Source organism: Haliaeetus albicilla, chromosome 5, assembly GCF_947461875.1.
Source record: "Haliaeetus albicilla chromosome 5, bHalAlb1.1, whole genome shotgun sequence".
NCBI classification, from domain to species: domain Eukaryota; kingdom Metazoa; phylum Chordata; class Aves; order Accipitriformes; family Accipitridae; genus Haliaeetus; species Haliaeetus albicilla.
Genome location: NC_091487.1, coordinates 49,029,949 through 49,048,473, shown reverse-complemented (window position 1 = coordinate 49,048,473; position 18,525 = coordinate 49,029,949).

The following is an 18,525-nucleotide window of genomic DNA, read 5'->3' as shown; positions in this document are numbered from 1 at the left end:
GCAATCCCAAGCACAAGTTCAGGCTGGGCAACGAGTGGACCGAGAACAGCCCTGCGGAGAAGGACTTGAGGGTACTGGTGGATGAAAAACTGAATATGGGCCAGCAATGTGCACTGGAAGCCCAGAAAGCCAATCGCATCCTGGGCTGCGTCAAAAGCAGCGTGACCAGCAGCTCGAGGGAGGTGATTCTGCCCCTCTGCTCCGCTCCCATGAGACCTGACCTGGATCACTGCCTTCAGCTCTGGGGCCCCCCGCATAAGAAAGACACGGACCTGCTCAAGTGGGTTCAGAGGAGGGCCACAAAGATGATCAGTGGGCTGGAGCACCTCTCCTATGAAGACAGGCTGAGAGAGTTGGGGTTGTTCAGCCTGGAGAAGAGAAGGCTCCAGGGAGACCTTATAGCAGCCTGCCAGTACCTGAAGGGGGGCTACAAGAAAGCCAGAGAGGGACTTTTTACAAGGACGTGTAGTGATAGAACAAGGGGTAATGGTTTTAAACTGAAAGAGGGTAGATTTAGATTAGATGTAAGGAAGAAGTTTTTTTACTGTGAGGGTGGTGAGGCACTGGAACAGGTTGCCCAGAGAAGCTGTGGCTGCCCCATCCCTGGCAGTGTTCAAGGCCAGGTTGGATGAGGCTTGGAGCAACCTGGTCTAGTGGAAGGTGTCCCTGCCCATGGCAGGGGGGGTTGGAACTAGATGGTCTTTAAGGTCCTTTCCAACCCAAACCATTCTGAGATTCTATGATTCTATAAAGTACAAATGGCATTATTTTCCTGTAAATTATTCAGGGGTGGGAGGTGAGAGGGGAAAGAAAAAAAATGTTATATTGATGAGTAATGATCCTTGAAAACAAAATTTTAAAGTTTTTTTAGTAGTGACACACATTGAAAACCAAACCCTTAGAAAGTAACAAATTTAGTTTATAGGCTTCCTCTACTCCAATACTTTTCATCAGTCTGGTAGGCAGGTAATGGTACAGAAGGTTTATATTTAATAATATTTAGCCCTTTCTTTTTAATTGTCAAGGCATGGGAGCATTAGCTCTCCACTCACTAACAGTACTGAATTTTCCAGAGATAATCTAAGAAAGTAAAATACATTCTTAAAAATGCTGTTAGGTTAACTTAATACCAACTAAAAGATCTGATTTGATGAAAACTCATGTTGAAAACACACAATTATTGCCAAATCAGGCAGCTCTGAGAAGACAGTAATCGTGGAATCTTAGAATAATTTTGGTTGGAAGGACCTATGGAGGTCATCTGCTCCGACTGCCTCCTAAGAGCAGGCCAACTTAGACCAGGGTGCCGAGGGTCTTTCTGCAATACGAGGTCACCCTACATTGTGTCCCTAAATTTGATCTGGTGAACTATAAGGAGGGTTGATAGGTGATAGAAGGTTTGTTTACGCTATTTAGTTTTTTAACTATTGAGTAAAAGAGAGATCAAGTGCTACTACGGTAAGTTACTTCCAGCTGAAATTGAAGTTGCAGCAGAAAATTAAAATTGAAGAGCTTTGTAGCCTGTCATCTTAACTATGAATATGGCCCCCAGATTATACTTGCTACAAAGCTGATCTCTCCAATTCAGCTTATGGCAATTAGTAAAATAAGCAAATGGAGTCTTTGTTTGGATAAATTGTCTGTATGCTGTGTTTAGGGACAAATGAAGCTGAATCTTCTTTGATAAACTAAAATAGTGCAATGAGTACAATAGTGTTTTAGTGAGAATCAAGGGTGCAGTTTTAAAACAAACCTGATTGAGCCCAGTCATAGAATAGCCTCAGCGCATATGAGCTGTATTTCTTTTGGGTGAAACTAAACTGAAAGATGTGCACACAGTACACACCTGATGTACTCTAGTAATTAATCCACGTTCCGTCCCTGGGACCAGAGTAAAGCTAGTCCAAAGCAGCCTCCCTTCTCCCTCCTAACACATCCAATCCTCCATAATAACACTCTACATATCTTCTCCTTTTTTGCCATATTACTTGCTAATATACCCATAGACAGTGATGACACAAATGGTCTCCTGCTCATTGGGAGCTTTATTCCTCTGAATTTACTCTAGGAATATCTGATTATGTTGGAATATCAGTACTGGCATGAAATCTGTTATCAAGCACTATGGAAAATGGCCTTGATTAGAATGTAAAGGATGATGAGAGAACTCAGCACTATCAACCTTTCAGCCACTGGTGTTATTATCGCAAATATTTTACTATACAGTCAAATATACTAATTCATATTCAAGGCTAGCTATATTCATATCGCCTTACATATCAAACCATAGAGTATCCAAGCTCTGCTGGAGACAGGTTAAAACTTTTCCTCTGAGGACTCAAAATTTGCTATATATTTGTATGTAGCGTTCCATGGCTTAGGGTAAAGGCAATAAAAGGTGCTCTTTTATCTGAAATATATATATTCCAGTTCTAAACTGCAGATGATATCAAATGGTTGGAGCTGAGCAGTTTCTTGTCATCTTTTTTTCTTTTAAATCTAATGTTCCCATTTACGTTCTTTTCACACAGGAAGCTGATAAAACACCTTTTGTTTGACTGACATTCTCTAAATTTAATAAAAAGCTGCAGCCTGCCTGAAAAGTCTAATCAACATGAAACAGAAAGACAGAAATCAAAGTGTTGGTAGTATATAAACTATAGATGTCCTCTAACTTTGCCCTTGATAATCAATGCACAGTTAGATAGTTTTAATGCATGTGGAAAAGTATCAGAAATGGCTCCAGGCTAATAAAACTATGTTTGCTGCACAGACTGTCTTAACTATTTTTTCTGCTCCCCAGAAATGTGCTCCTGTGTGTGCTAAAACCGTGCAGCAGAAATGAGGGATAAAAACCATCCTAGTGAATAAACATTTTTGTCTTTCTCTGGGCTATTAGCAAACCATTTTGCACAAGGCAACTCTGTCTCATGAGACTAGCTTTAAGGCTATTTTCAAAAGCAGATCTGGAGCTAGGACTATACTGCCTTTAGAAGTGGGGTTGAAGCAACCTGTCATGCCTTGTCAGGACTTTATACTAGTGGGTACCGCTGCAGAGAGTCTCATAGACATTCAAGTTATGTATTCTGAATGCATCTGAAATAAGTTATTAGGTCTCAGGTATTTCCATGAGATCTGCGATGTTATTATGGGAACATGAATATCATCTACTTCCTATTGAGATTGCTTACAGGAGAAATGTGGAGGCCATCACCTACTTAGAAAGCACTGATATGGGTTTCCTGAGTATCTTAAGTGTCATAATGAACCAATAAACTTGAAGTTGCAGCAGAAAATTAAAATTGAAGAGCTTTGCAGCCTGTCATTGTAACTATGAATATGGCCCCCAGATTATACCTGCTAGAAAGCTGATCTCTCCAATTCAAAACAATCATCAACTTCATTTTGTATTTCAATGTCCATCACCTTGCAATGGAACTTTTCAGCAAAAACCCCAAGTGTCTTCTCACTGCTAGGAAATGTGAATCTTTTTTCCTACCTAGGGGGATTCCATTGACTGTGAAGTGATCCACAAAATTTGTAAAGTTAGGGAGAATTTCTGTTGAACAAATACGGCCAAATGAGCCAAAGAAAACACTCCCAGAAGAGGGAGGAGAAATGTTTCACAGATGACTCAGAAACTGAATCTAAAAGTGTATCCTATTCGCACATCATTAGGAGAGTACTCCATATAAGTTAACAGGCTGTTTATGATATTATTCAAAGATATTCTCCTTGCCAAAAATATCATCCTAATATTTGTAGTAGATTTGAGATTAGTCCCGTAGAATCTTGTTAAAAAGACTATATTAAACCGATCTCTCTGAATACCTCACCAAAAGCAGGAGGGCATTGGTCAGACCTGTTGGATACAGAGATCCTTAGGGTAGCTATAATCCTCTAAGTGAGGAGAATCATATTATGGATTTAGTAGGCCACATTTTCTATTTCTGAAGGAAGTTCTGCATGTGGGATACAGCCTACGATGCGTTTTATGCCACCTATACTATTACTATTACCTGTGAAGAGATAAAGTATTTTGTCCAGCAAATACTTGCAGAACATCATTATTTTACTCAGGATCATCATCCATCATGAACTGGAATTCCATGAACTCAGTGGCATTAAGGACTAGGGACTGGTATTCCAGTATTGATTTCTGCATTGTACTATCATTCAATTCATTTATTAAGGGTAAAACACGTGGCTTCTAAGCTGGTAAAGAAGCTGTGCAGCTGTTTTCACAGATAATATAAATGCAGATCCCTGCACTGAATAACTTTTTCTTATAAGCAGCAAATACATCTCTGTCCAATAAGCAGCCTATTTTTACAGCTGTGTAGTCAAAACAGAGGCCTGTAATGGCTACACCTGAGAAGTGCATTAATCAGGGTAGAATCAGTATTAGCTTGTCTAGAACCCAAATATAAGCATACAAAAATACTGTAACCAACATATTTTGTAATGCTGTGATTGCACGGCCAGGCACAATGTACAAGCACTTTGCCTAACTGTGTGAGCAATGTGGTCTCCAAAGAAGGCAAACAAAGACCTGTATAGCTACGCTCAGATGGCAAAGGAAACTACATAAACAGCACTACAAGTAACACAATTTTCAAGACTAAGAATAAAGAACAAAATAAGCACAAGGGACTGCAAATGAGCAGGACATTCTGCTGAACACACAAGAAGAACAACTGACAAAACTAGAAACGAGGTAAGCAGCATCAGGAACACATGAGATCCTCCTTTTGGGACAGGGGAAAGCAACATAAAGATACCAGACATGAGTGAGGAGAGATGGGTAAAAAAAGAAGTCACTGTCTTCAGCTCTGCCTTTCCTTTTGGAAGAGCTCTGAAACATGATCACCTTGACCTCAGGGATTGAGAGGCATCAAGGACCTCAGCCACCAGTGCTATCTAGCATCATCTCTGTGGTACCATATAGTCACAACTTATTTAGTTAAGCGCTAAGATCTTACTGTGTAAGAACTAACCATTAGCACAAAGTATGTTGTTAATGAATGTCAGTCTAGCCCAGCGTTGCTTAAAATTTAAATCTGGTTTAATCTATCAGTCTTCTAAACTCTCCCATCGCAGCAATCGCTAATCCCACTACTGATATTGATATCATATGTATGCTTATATATGATATGTATGGTTATATATAGTGACACACATTTATTCATTGGTGGCAGCTGTATTTTTGTTCTATGTAGTTTCACCTGTTAAAATGGAGGAATCCAACAGAGGTACCAAAGGCTATTATTTCTTTGGTACTTCATCATAAATTAGGAAGAGGCAGGTGAGATTATTGTTTTCCCACAAAACATGAAAGTAAACAGCAGATATCAAGAGGCAGTAGTTTTCACAAGCAGTACCTTTGCAATAGCAGAGATAGCGGTTCTTTGAATCAAAAATTCCCGTATCCAATGGTGGCATGCGAGCATTTTTCTTGGGTATCACTGGAAGCACTAACAGACTATGCAGAAGTTCATTGCTTGGTGGGGACACAGGAGCTACAGAAGGTCTCTCTCGTTATGGAGGTATGAAGTCAGAGAGGTTGGTCACTTTATTTAAACATCAGCATTTGCTCTTCTCAGTTGCAGACATACGATGAGGCATATGCAGAGTGCAAGAATTTCTAGCAGAGTCATTCCTGCTCCGGGCTAGCCCAGAACATTCTTTGGGAAATATAAACCTCTACAGCTATATCAGCTTCTTGTTTCAACATTAATATCTGGACAGTTTATACTTAATATCACATTCTGCATAACATTTACTGATTGCCTATGTGTTTTACTTTTTTATGTAACAACTGCCATATTTGAACAGTTCTTTCTTGAAAAAGCCACTTATAGTTTTGTTTCTAGAATTGCTGCTAACAATATGCTGTAACAGTGGTCGTCTGCTCTCCGTTTAGAGGAAATGAATTATTTTAGCTAACAGGAATACTTTCTGTTTAATCTAAATTATATCTTGGTTGCTTGCAATCAAATCTTATACATGATACTCAGACCATTAGCCACAAAACTGAATTTGCTTTCTGAAAGTTGTATATTCTTACTGACAAGCTAGAATTATGCAGCTGGGATCTCATAAAAATTTTGCAGTGTAACCGAAGACCTTTTATTTTTCCTCTCTGATTCTGAGCTACTGTCTTCAAGAATGCCCATATATGATGTTTTAGTCTGTAACGCTGGGATGATGCTTGTCTTTTACAAGTGAACGGGGCCTAGTATAAGATCCTCATGTAAGCTGGTGTTTCTTTTTCTTTAGACATTTAATATTCCTAACTAATAAAAATATACTAAGGTTAGAAAACATATTGTGACTCTCTCCATAAAGCTAAACAGTGAGTGCTGTGGTAGGTTTTTGACTGAAATAGTGCCATAGGCAAACTTCAGTTCTACTGTAATTCATGATTCAACAGATGGGGAATTCTTTCCAAATTACACATCCTGGAAAGATACAAAGGAGGGCTATTTTGTTAAAAGCGATGTCTGTCAACTGAGTTTAACTTTAAAACTCTTTGAGCTCTTGATTTCCAAAAAACCACTGTCTCTCTACCTAAATTTTCTGCATTTTAACTGCATATTCAAACCTTTTTTTCAGCTGAACGACATCAGTGAATAAAATGTATCCCATTCTTTTTGCACAGTTACCAAAGGTATGCCTAATGACTGCACTTCTGTAATGACATTTAAAAATATATCACTTTGTTCATAGACTTCTGGGAATAACAACTGCTCTGAAAAAAGTTCCACATCCTACTTATTAGATGCTTCCAATGTTTAGAATCCGTAACATAATTGTTGTCAGAATATTTCATTGGCACCAGATGGAGAAGCAGGTAGAAGGAGATAGTAGGTAGGCAGATACTAGACTTCATAACTGTAAAGAACGAAATGCTCTGTTTGATCTGTAATCAAAAGGAAGTGGTGTAGTCTGAAGAGAATCAAGCAAATATAAGTAAACAAGTTTAATAAACATCAACACTACTGTAATTAGATAGGTGTTAAAATGTTAATAACAATAAGTTGCATAAGTATTATATCCATGTATGGTTTTAATCCTGTGTATGTCAAGTGAACAGATTGAACTCAGAGACCCTACATCTATAAACATAGGTGACCTCTTAGGAATAAATCTAAATTCAAGTGGGACAGGGACTAGCTTTAGAATACAGAATATGAAATGTGACTTAGTTGTTTAATGAAGTCTTTAGTTATACTATCAGAATAGTATATACTGAAGAGTGTTGAGGAAAAAAAACGAGGAAACTCCTATTTGGAGGAAACTATATGTCTCAGAATGGAAAGGAAACACAGAAAACTTCTATTTGGGATGACATAACCCAACCATATATAGAAATGTGCAAGAGCTTAAGAAAATTGTCCACAGCTGATAGCATAGGCAGAGCCATCAACAAAATGCATTGTGCTTGTGCTATGTTGAAATTCAGGTGTGAAGAACTGATCACAACTGTCTTTTGTGTTTGTGTCCATATTACATCAGGGTGAAGTACTATTTCACTATTGTTAGGGTGAAATATGCTTCTAGTGCTTGCATTTAGTTTTGTATTCTATTGCATTTGGGATGGATGGAACTCAATAGAAATCAGCATCTAGATAGATAGGATGGCTAACTCTTTTCTGACAAGAAAAACCTGGACAAATGAACCAGGAAGCACTTAAATCAACTGATAACCATAACACTTATCTCTCTGTGTGTAAATGACGAGACCAAAGACATGGAGTAGGAGGCACCCTACCACTGAGCAGCTGACTGAGGGCACAAAACACTAGATGCAAACTGAAGTACTCAGTACGTAGGCATGGAAGTGAAGGCTAGAAACAGTTGTGTTTGTGTAGTTACTTGAGTCTGTGTAGGTGAACTGAAAGTGAAAATATAACTATAAAAAGGTTTGGGTACCAAATGATGGTAGATGGAATCAGACCCTTCAGACTGCCTAATAAATCACAGCAATTCCTCTGCTAGGCATGTGTAAGTTAAGTTTTGTGGTTTATGATTTGCAAGAACGTAAATTCTGAAGACACAAAAATTCAGAGAGATCATGTGTTGTCCCTCTTTGGTCTCAGTTGTCTTTTGTTAATACTGCCATCATCTAAAGGTCAAGAACAGCGGGAAAAAGAAAATCTGTTCCAAATACTGACTAAAGAACAAATTAAGCATTAATGTAATGAAACACTCTGTGTGACTAATAAATTCTGTACTGATGATAGAAAATAAGACAATCTACATCAGTTTTGGCCGTTGAAGAACTTTTAATGTGTAGTTTGTTCAACTTCTCTGTTTCTTGAGGGAATTTTATTGCAGTCTAATTAGACCAAAAAAAAAATTGTAAAAGCTAATTTTATGTTACAGCCCCCATAGGCCAAACAATAGAAAATGCTTGTGAAGGAAAACTTGGTAACATGGCACAGAGTACTCTGAGAATGAACCTCATACTGACAGAATCCACAGAAAACACTGTATGAATGCTCCCTGGCCAAGCCACTTATTTAATAAAACGTGTAAAACCAAGTATTTTTTTGACCAAATTGTTCTTTATAAGGTTCCCTTTGTGAGCTTCTTTTAGATTTATCTTTAGGAAATGGAAGGCTGGAGAGCTGAAAGGGGTTTTCAGATGTCATTAGTCACACTCCAAGGCAAAATCCTAAAAGAGATAACAAAAGCATTTCTGGAAGATGCCAGCTTGATCTATAGCTGAAAATCTCCAAATAGGAGATTCCTGATCCTTATAGCAGTCAACTCTGGTGCTCGTCTACTTTTATAATTAAAAAGATCTTACTTGTGTTTAAAAAAGTGATGCTGCAGTTTAAATACATCCTTTCTTGTCCTACTCTCAGTGAACACAGAACAACTCCATTTCCTTCTTTTTTAAAGCAATATACAGTGTATTAGAAGACTGTTTAGTCTTGCCATGGTCTTCTCTTTTTCTAAACTAACCAAATCTGACTTTTTATTAGGTCAAAAATGGAGGTGGGCCTGCAAATGTACAGACATTTTGTGGTCAAAATGGACATAGTACTTCTGATGAAGCAGAATATTTACTTCACATGACTTAAAAATAACAATCTAATTATAACTGCAGAACTGCTATATGTCCCACAACTCTGTATTAGAATCACAGCACGGGTTGGGTTGGAAGGGACCTTAAAGACCATCTAGTTGCAACCCCCCTGCCATGGGCAGGGACACCTTCCACTAGACCAGCTTGCTCAAAGCCCCATCCAACCTGGCCCTGAACACTGCCAGGGATGGGGCAGCCACAACCTCTCTGGGCAACCTGTTCCAGTGCCTCACCACCCTCACAGTGAAGAATGTCTTCCTTACCTCTAACCTAAATCTACCCTCTTTCAGTTTAAAACTGTTACCCCTTGTCCTCTCACTACATGCCTTTGTAAAAAGTCCCTCCCCAGCTTTCCTGTAGGCCCCTTTTAGGTATTGGGAGGCTGCTATAAGGTCTCCCCAGAGCCTTCTTTTCTCCAGGCTGAACAACCCCAACTCTCTCAGCCTGCCTTCATAGGAGAGATGCACCAGCCCTCTGATCATTTTCATAGCCGTCCTCTGGACCCACTTGTGCTTAAGTCATTCATTGTTCCTGTTCACATACAGTGCTTTCCTATTGTCCTGGTTTCAGCTGGGATGTAGTTAACTGTCTCCCTAGTAGCTGGTACAGCACTATGTTTTGAGTTCAGTATGCGAAGAATGTTGATAACACTGATGTTTTCAGTTGTTGCTCAGTAGTGTTTAGACTAGAGTCAAGGATTTTTCAGCTTCTCATGCCCAGCCAGAGCACAAGAATTTGGCACAGGACACAGCCAGGGCACCTGACCCAAAGTGGCCAACAGTGTTCCATACCATGCGACGTCCCATCTAGTTTAGGAACTGGGAAGTGGGGGGGCGGGGATTTGCCGCTGGGGGACTGGCTGGGTGTCGGTCGGCGGGTGGTGAGCAATTGCCCTGCGCATCATTTGTACATTCCAATCCTTTTATTACTACTGTTGTCATTTTATTAGTGTTATCATTATCATTATTAGTTTCTTCTTTTCTGTTCTATTAAACCGTTCTTATCTCAGCCCACGAGTTTTACTTCTTTTTCCCCATTTTCTCCCCCATCCCACTGGATGGGGGGGGAGTGAGTGAGCGGCTGCATGGTGCTTAGTTGCTGGCTGGGGTTAAACCACGACACCTATATTGACTAATATTGAATTTTCTCAGACCCTTTCTTCAGTTTATCAAGATTATTTTGTATCCTAATCCTGTCTTGCTGAGTGTTTGCAGTTTTGCCCACTTAGTGTAATTTGCGATGTTAATACCCCTGTTCTTCATCCTTGAAAGTTCTTGGGGTTTTATTTTCTTTTATTTTTTAGATTAGTCTCCTCTTGTCCAATTTGATTACACTGCACCTCATTTTCTGGCATGACTCCCTGTACCCTCTAGCCAATACATCTTCTCCCACCCCTACTAGTTGAGATCTCAGTCCTCCCTTTGTTATCTCCAGCCCTTGTCATTCCAACCCATCCCTTCCCTCCTAAACAAGTATCTTCTGGAGGACTTACTCCACTCCTTCATACAAGTCAAACTCCCCAGCTGCCTTAGCCTTCCTGCGAACTCTTAGAAAATAAGCAACAGTCCTGTCTCCTCAGCAGATGAGGTGCTATGTTTTATTTCCCTGCCATGCCACACGGAGAAGGCTGGTAGTAGCCACTGCATGTACAAACCTCACACAGAGCCCAGGCCACCAACTCCAGCTCTACTCGCTTCCTTCTCTTTTTTCCTCATTATTTCATGACAGAGACTACATTCTCCATAAGTCTTAGATGGAGAACAGATACTATCAGAATCAGGATAGGTCTTGCAGAAATCCACTGTATACATCCTTCCAGTCTGACAAAGATCCATTGGTAGCTGTTTGAGGGTAACAGAACAACTGTTGGGAAAACTCTCTCATATTCCTATTATCTCATATTCAAATATATCATATTCATATAGGTTGCAGCTGCTTAGTTTGCTCACAAGAACACTATGTGAGGCAATATCAAAGCCTTACAGAAGTCAAGATTATTGCCACTCTCACTTACAGGAATTGCATCTTTGTCAGGTAGAAGTTGCTATTGATGCCGTATATTTTGGTCAAACATCTGATGACAATTATGTGTTTTCCTAAAGGCTTTTACAAATTGATTATTTGCTCTGTTTCCTCTGGGAAATTAAGCTAAACCAGTTAGTCTGTAATTCCTCAGATCTTTTGTAAGACAGGTACATTTCCTTTCATCTCAGCCATTTGAAATAGTTTTCAACTAGTATTTTTTAGTTCAGAAATATAACTGCTAATGATCCTGGGGCTGTTAGAAATGCTAGAGGTTAAATTTCATTAGGTGACTTGAGAGCATCTGACTTAAGTACTGTCTAACTTGCTCTTTATAATGCATATTTAAAAAAAAAAAATCAATTTACTACTTATCTTATTTCCTCCTAAACTAATTTTAAAGAGGAAAATGAGAAGTCAAGATTATGCTGTCAGATGAAAATTATTTCTGAGGAAAATAGTATTACTATTATACCTTCACCAGGCTAAAGCTTGCTTACTTTTTTGATCAAGCTAGCACAATACATTTCAGATATTTTTTGTAATGGATTAAACTAGCCTGCCTGCACTATAGTCTACCACAACCAAAATGTAAGTCTTTCAATCTAATTCATTTCTTAACTGTAATGAAAAAAATATCCCTGAGTTCTAAGAATAAACTAATGAAGCCTAACAGAACCTACCTATAACATTGCTTTGCCTATAAAGAGTGAAAAGCCTTTCTTTTCTAACTTAGCCTGTTTAAATCTGTTAATCTAATTTGGCTCAACTGCATCTAATTTGTCCCAATAAGGAGTGCCACTCTAATTATAAGAGCAATTCATAAACTCCAAAATGGCATATAAATTGTGAGACTTTGCTAGTATGTATAAAAAGTAGAACTGGAAAAATAAGAAGCGTAAAGCAAGTTTTTCATCTCCTCTGTTCCTAACTTCCTCCCCCCCTCCCATGTTACACAGTAACTGGGAAGTTCAGTTTTTTGAAAATTTATACTTTTCAGATTTCCAATTAATTTCTCCAGAGCCATATTGTTTGTATCAGTGACTTTCCTTAATGGCAAGATAGCAGAAGTTGAAAGAGTCAATGCAGAGGAAGGACTCTGGGCATGCAAGACAGGCTACTTAATATGAATGAAATTTTAGGACAAGAATAGTCACAATAGTCTGATTACTTTCAGTCAGAAAGGAGTTGAGGTAGATGAATGTTGGGGGTAAGTGATTATATGAATACTAGCAAAGTCAATCTATATGTGGAATGTTGTATTTTTTATGTATTTGAGCTTTCGAATGATCTATTTCACATTCTGCAAATTAACACTATGTTCTCTTGGCACCAAAGGGAATTAACCAAAAGCATCTTACACAAAGGCATAAGCAAACAGTTTAGAATGGAATTCTTTTAATAACAGCAGTCTCCCCTAAGGAAGTGAGTGATCGCTTCTCTAAGGATGTTTATCAAGGGCTAAAATAACTTTGATAAGAGCCAAATTAATACTCTTGTTACTCTGCATTATCCTAACTAGTGAGTACTGTTTGGTAACTATTTGAGACAAAAAAATGAGATGCAGATTCCTTTATTTTTCCACTCAGACATGCAAATAAAACAAGCTGAAATAACACATTTGTTTAGTAAGTGGTAACTAAAATAAATATTCTTAGTGATGTGTTCCACATTTTAATAACCTAAAGAGGAATGGCTTTCTCAGGTCCCAAATGCATTCATTGTCTAAAAGGAAATACATGACACCTCTTGTTAAGCAAATCTTATCTCATGTTTAGTATTTATAATGTAGGGGTTTCTAAACAGCATAAAACTTAAGATCAACAAATTCATCTGTCTGCAGTGGTCAAAACCTCATGCTTCAGAAAAGATAAAAGATAAATTTTCAGTTACTTTCAGAAACTAGATAAATCTAAGAGGTGATGTGCTGCTCAGAAACATAGTAAATTCATATGTTATTGTTGATGATAGGATGTGAAATGAACCTGAAGAAAAAAAAATCACTGATAAAGGATAACAATGAAAATACTGTTTTAGAATCCCTTTTTGAACTTCTGTCATTCTTCAATTTTAAAACAGTGATCCAATAATTTGTTGCAGATTTTTCTGTTTCAAAACTGAAATAAGTTAGTGAATGCCAGGCCTTACTTTTGTTTGTCAGAAACAGCTTTTCATAAAAATGTGGAGCATTAATCAAGTAAGAGAAATGATCAGAGGATAATTACTTACTGTAAGGAAATTGAAGAATGAGAGCAAATAATCTCTTGGATCATGCTAAGTCCGTGGTATGCTCACAATCAAAAGCTCTCTGTTAATTTCTCTGCTGTCTTTTTTTTTTTTTTTTTTAATCAGAGGAATATACTTTTCTTATTAAGATTCAATAAAGGAGAAAAGCCTATAGAGTTTTATAATGCTTATTTCTCCATTGAAAGACATGTTCCATTTTCTCTTGAAGTTCTTCAATCTTTCTTAAAAATTTTGTGTGTTATTTAGTGCTCCTGTGTAGATTCTTTGTTCCTAGAAACAAAAGAATATAAATTAATTTAGAATTTATTGCATCATCATGTGATGCATATAAACTTACAGACTTTTTTTTACTTTAAGACTTTCCAAATTGAAAAGATATTCATAAAAGGGCTAAAAAGGTAGTTATAGAGAAGTTCTATGAAGAGACTTATATATTCATGGAATAAGCAGTCCTGTTTAAGAAAGGGAGGTATTCAAGAAGGCAATAGAAGAAGACTAGACTGAAAAAAGTCAAAATGCATTCCTCCAAAATACCCCAAGTCACAGAGGCATACCCATTAGCAGGTTAAAAAAAAAATATCTGGTATATAGATACTAATTGTGCTGGGGAGCATGTAGCAGCCCTGCTCACCAACAAGGAATTAACTGTTCTGTAAAGACAGAAAGCAATCTAAGTAAATGGGCCGTTTGGACATCACTAGTCATAAAACTGTATACTTCTCCAGAGAAAGTTAAGTTTCACTTTCAGGGTCAATTTCCTTGCTCCTTTGCTACGTCCCTTCTTTTATGATGTTAGGTTTGTCACTGGACTTTTAATATCTTTCACAGAATATTGTGTTAGCCAATCGGAAAACCCTTCTGTACCTTAGTTTTATGAAAAGTGAATATAAAAAGGCCAATGCCTCCCACAATATTTTGGAAATTATTTTTTACTTCTGTGTTCATGATGTCTACAAGTTCCGAAAACATTAATTCTGAACATACATAATACTAGGAAGTTATTGAAGATGAGGCAGTTAATTGGCATTCATCATCATAACTAAGCCAAAAAGGAATTAACTAATGAGTCTCATTAACTTTTGCTGGTGAGCACAGAAATGCACCTCTTTCCCCCTGTTACACAGAGTAGAAATTCTTGCAGATGTTAATTGTTTTAACAAAATATGATAAGCAAAGAAAATAAATGTGAAGTTTGTGAATGTTATTTTCACTATCCTCAAACAACAATGAAAGGAAAAAGCAGTAGGAAGATGAGTTAAGGGAACTAGTAGCTGAAGCATAAAACCCAGATATTATACATGGTTTCCATTTTCCTCAGAGTTATGTCTGGCTTCCATGCATTCATAGGTAAACTTCTGGAATGGTTTAAATTTTTAGTAGAGAAAAGATTGAAGTGAGAAGCACAGTAATGACTCGCCTGTGGTAGAAGAAATTAACATTTACAGACTTGTGTAAGAGCTGTAGAATTGATAGCAAAGCTTCATGGAGGTGATTAAACTTTAAGAACCTCAACCGCTGAGTAGCTACTTTATCAAATGGCAAACAATAACAGAAAGTGGAATACGATCTTTCTAAATGACTAGTGATAAACAGGATCTCAGTTTGCCCATTGCCAACATGAAAAACTTCAGAAAGATTCACTTGAGTTGCAAATTCATTCTTTTTTGAAGATAAGATTAATTTAACAAGCACATTCTAGTCACATCAAAATACTGAACAAATTTGTAATGGTGACTATTGTCAATTTGGGACAAATTTAACACCAAGATTAAGGCACTTGCCATCTGCTATCTGAATACACTTGTTCAGAACCTGAAAGCATTTTTATCCAAAACGCCTTCGGATGTCTACATTGGGTCCTGTTAGACTGATCTTTGATAGTTTTGAGGATGGAAAATTTGGCAAACTGGATCAGACCAAAGGACCATTGAAGCCCCTGTAATCTGCAAAGCCAGTAGGTTCCCAGTAAGGGTAAAAAGAATCATCAGGGATGTATGGAAGGAAAATTTTACAAATTCAGAGCACATTTAAAGTCCTCTTTTCCCTTCAACAGTCTTCTAATTTCCAGAAGCCAGATTTTTAGGTTCCTTCTATTTCTTCCCCTCAATGAGATTATGATAAACATTCTGACGTTGAGTTCACTGAAACTGATGACAGAAAAAAAGACCTAGAATATAAATGGGAACAAGTTAACAGACTAGTGTAGGATAAAGGAATTGGATGAGCTCTCACACATTTTTTATACAGCCTACAAACCACTGTTGGGGAAAAGACTTATTTCCAAGATGTAACCTTGTTTATTTTACCCCTGGGGGACTGTCATCACAAAGCATGTTTCCCTATTCCTTTCTCAGACTTTTTAGAGACATGAATTTCACATGTTCCAAAGTGATTTCTGTCAAGAGGCAGTTTTTATGAGGCTTGAACATAAGGGACATTTCAAGAGCTGGTGTATGGTGGAAAGAAATAGATTTTTGTGCCACAGTGCTATAATTAATCCTATTTGGAATTAAGACAAATTTAGTAAATACAAAGTGTATAAGGTCATGGTTTCAACTAATAGCAGTTAGCATTGTAGTTATGACAAATATCTAAAAGAAAGAAGTAAAAGGGAGGGATGAGATTGTAGGTGTGAGCTGTACAGGTTTATCTGCCTCTAGCAAGAGTTTTTATAAACATCTTGGAAAAACAAAAGCCATGGGAAAACCTATACTCCTTCCTTTAACACAGAAAAAATCCTCACACCCCAAGGCTTGGTTTTTTATTTGCTTAAGAGAGCGAGCAGAGTGAAGCCTGTTGAAAATGTAGCTTGATGGAAACACCATAGGAAGGGAGAGCTCTTAAAATTGCCAAGGCTATAGGCAAGTGACATAGAAACAATAAACACTGCAGATATAGAAAGTTAAGTACTTCAGTCAAAGGAAAAAAAAATTGATAACAAGAGGCAGACAGTACAGATGAGTAGATCTGTAGAAGCAGAAGTAAGTTCTAAAATGGTGGCAGAAATATCAGTATTCAATCCATCTGGGGAAACATTATGTACAAAACTTCTGGCATACCCAGTGAAATAGCAGCTGTAGACAACACAGTCTTTTTCCTCGTATGAAGGAGAGAAAGTAGCACAACCTAACTCATACACCAGCTGCAGGAACATGTAATCACAATCAGATTCTCATTTCATTCATCTGTGGTCATTAACAGTGTTCCTTCCATCTCATTAGCTCATCAGCAGCATCCAATTTTATTTTGCCAAGGACTGCAAAGACCAAAGAGAAGTGCCTTGGGCTAGAGGCTCTTTTTATTTATCTGAATTATATATATCATATTCTACTTGGTTTCTTTTGGGTAGTTTATGATGCAGATGCTTACAAGGGGAAGATTAGTAGTGCAATATGGTTAGAGGACAGCAAGAAAGAGCTCATAAGGGAGCTTAAGTTGTCAGTCTTTTGTTACAGTGCTGACCATGAAAGAGCTTCAAAATAGTCTGATAGCACCAAGGAAACCTGTGTGTGTGCTTCTTCTATAAAATGCTCTGGTCCAATTCTATTATGACTTGAGGAAAAGGGGAAGGGAGCACTCAACGGCAGAGAGTCATGAGGATTAACTTTGTTGGAATGTGTTCTATGTTCTGCGAAGATTTTGTAGCTTTCAGGGCTATTTGGGTTATTAAATCCACCTAAATACTTTAAAAAAAATTGCCATGTGGACTATAAAGTAATGTTCCAAAACTTATCCTGTCATGTCATATGTTAACTCATATCTTCAATTTCACTGAGCGAAACCTACGTCTAAAGGGCTGATGATTTTTACAGTCTATAAAGGTCTATTATGCATATAAAATGCATTAATACTAAAAATTAATTCTACCATTTTCCTGAGGTTTGGATCTAACTATGGTTGTTTACCCACACTTACAATACTCGACCTCTGAAGTGGGATAAAATAATTATAAAACCATGATTCTAAATCTTAAAATCTAGGGACCAATTTGGAGTTTTTGAAGTGCACTATCTTCAGGATTCTCATTCATGAAATAACAAAGTCTTGATTTTTTTTTGGCAATTACCTTCACTTTTTTTTCCCCATTTATCTGTGTTATATTTGTCAGGAGGTTTGGCCTCTTATTGCTGTCCCAACTTTTCTTACAATTCTGTAGGTTAGTTGTTACAAACAAGAGGCAGCAATGTGTACGTATTCATAAGTATCCCAACAAACCAACCCAGCCATGAAAACATTTAGTTGCTGTAAGGTGCTCAGCTGAAATTTTCTTCCAAATTAATTCTATTTTCAGTTTTGAATCTGATAAATGAACTTTCCAGAGCCATTTATCAGGCTAGCCTTGAGTTTTCAAGCCTGAAAATTGTAATCCTTTCATTAAAATGGATAAAAATAGATACTGAAGAAAGTATGAGTCAGCCAAACCAATATTAAAATATTTAAGATGGTTTTAAAAATTAATTTAATGCAGAAAGGACTAAAGATTAAGAATCTGCAGGGACTACCCTGTGATACACCTATGCTTATTCTCCAAACCTTCGTGGGGTAAAATTAACCGAAAAGGTCATGCTTTTGTTCAGGCTTCACTTTGAAACGATCAGGCAATTCTCAAGTGATGAGGACTGGGATTGTCTGATTACCATAACCAGGAATAACAGTAAATATTTCTATTAGACTGATAAATTCTTCACTGATGATGGGTTTAGAATAATAAAGTGTGGGACTATACAATATACCATTATAGATTATTATAGCTTGCTTGGAAGCTTTTCATAGTGAACAGTTAGAACAAGATATGCAAATAGGAGGTATAAAAATCCATGTGGTGCTTATGAATAAAATTTATTCCTGGACCCTAGAAGCTTGTTCATTAAGCATATCTAGGGTGGTGGCAGAGAGAAGTTAAAAAAAGAAAAGGGGGGCAAACAAAAGTAGGGATAAGAGCTAGGATTTGTAATTTTTCTTTTTTTTTATTCTGCCTGTAAATCAGAATTTCTAATCAACTAAATTTAACACTCCATCCAAAGTTCTCAGAATAACAAAATGTGCCATTGCCAGTGAAAGACAAACAGGGTTATAGCTACTAGCTGTAGCTAAAGTTTCATACTGTTTTAGAAACAAGAAAGTACAACTTCAAATTGGTAGGCATTTCATATTATCTG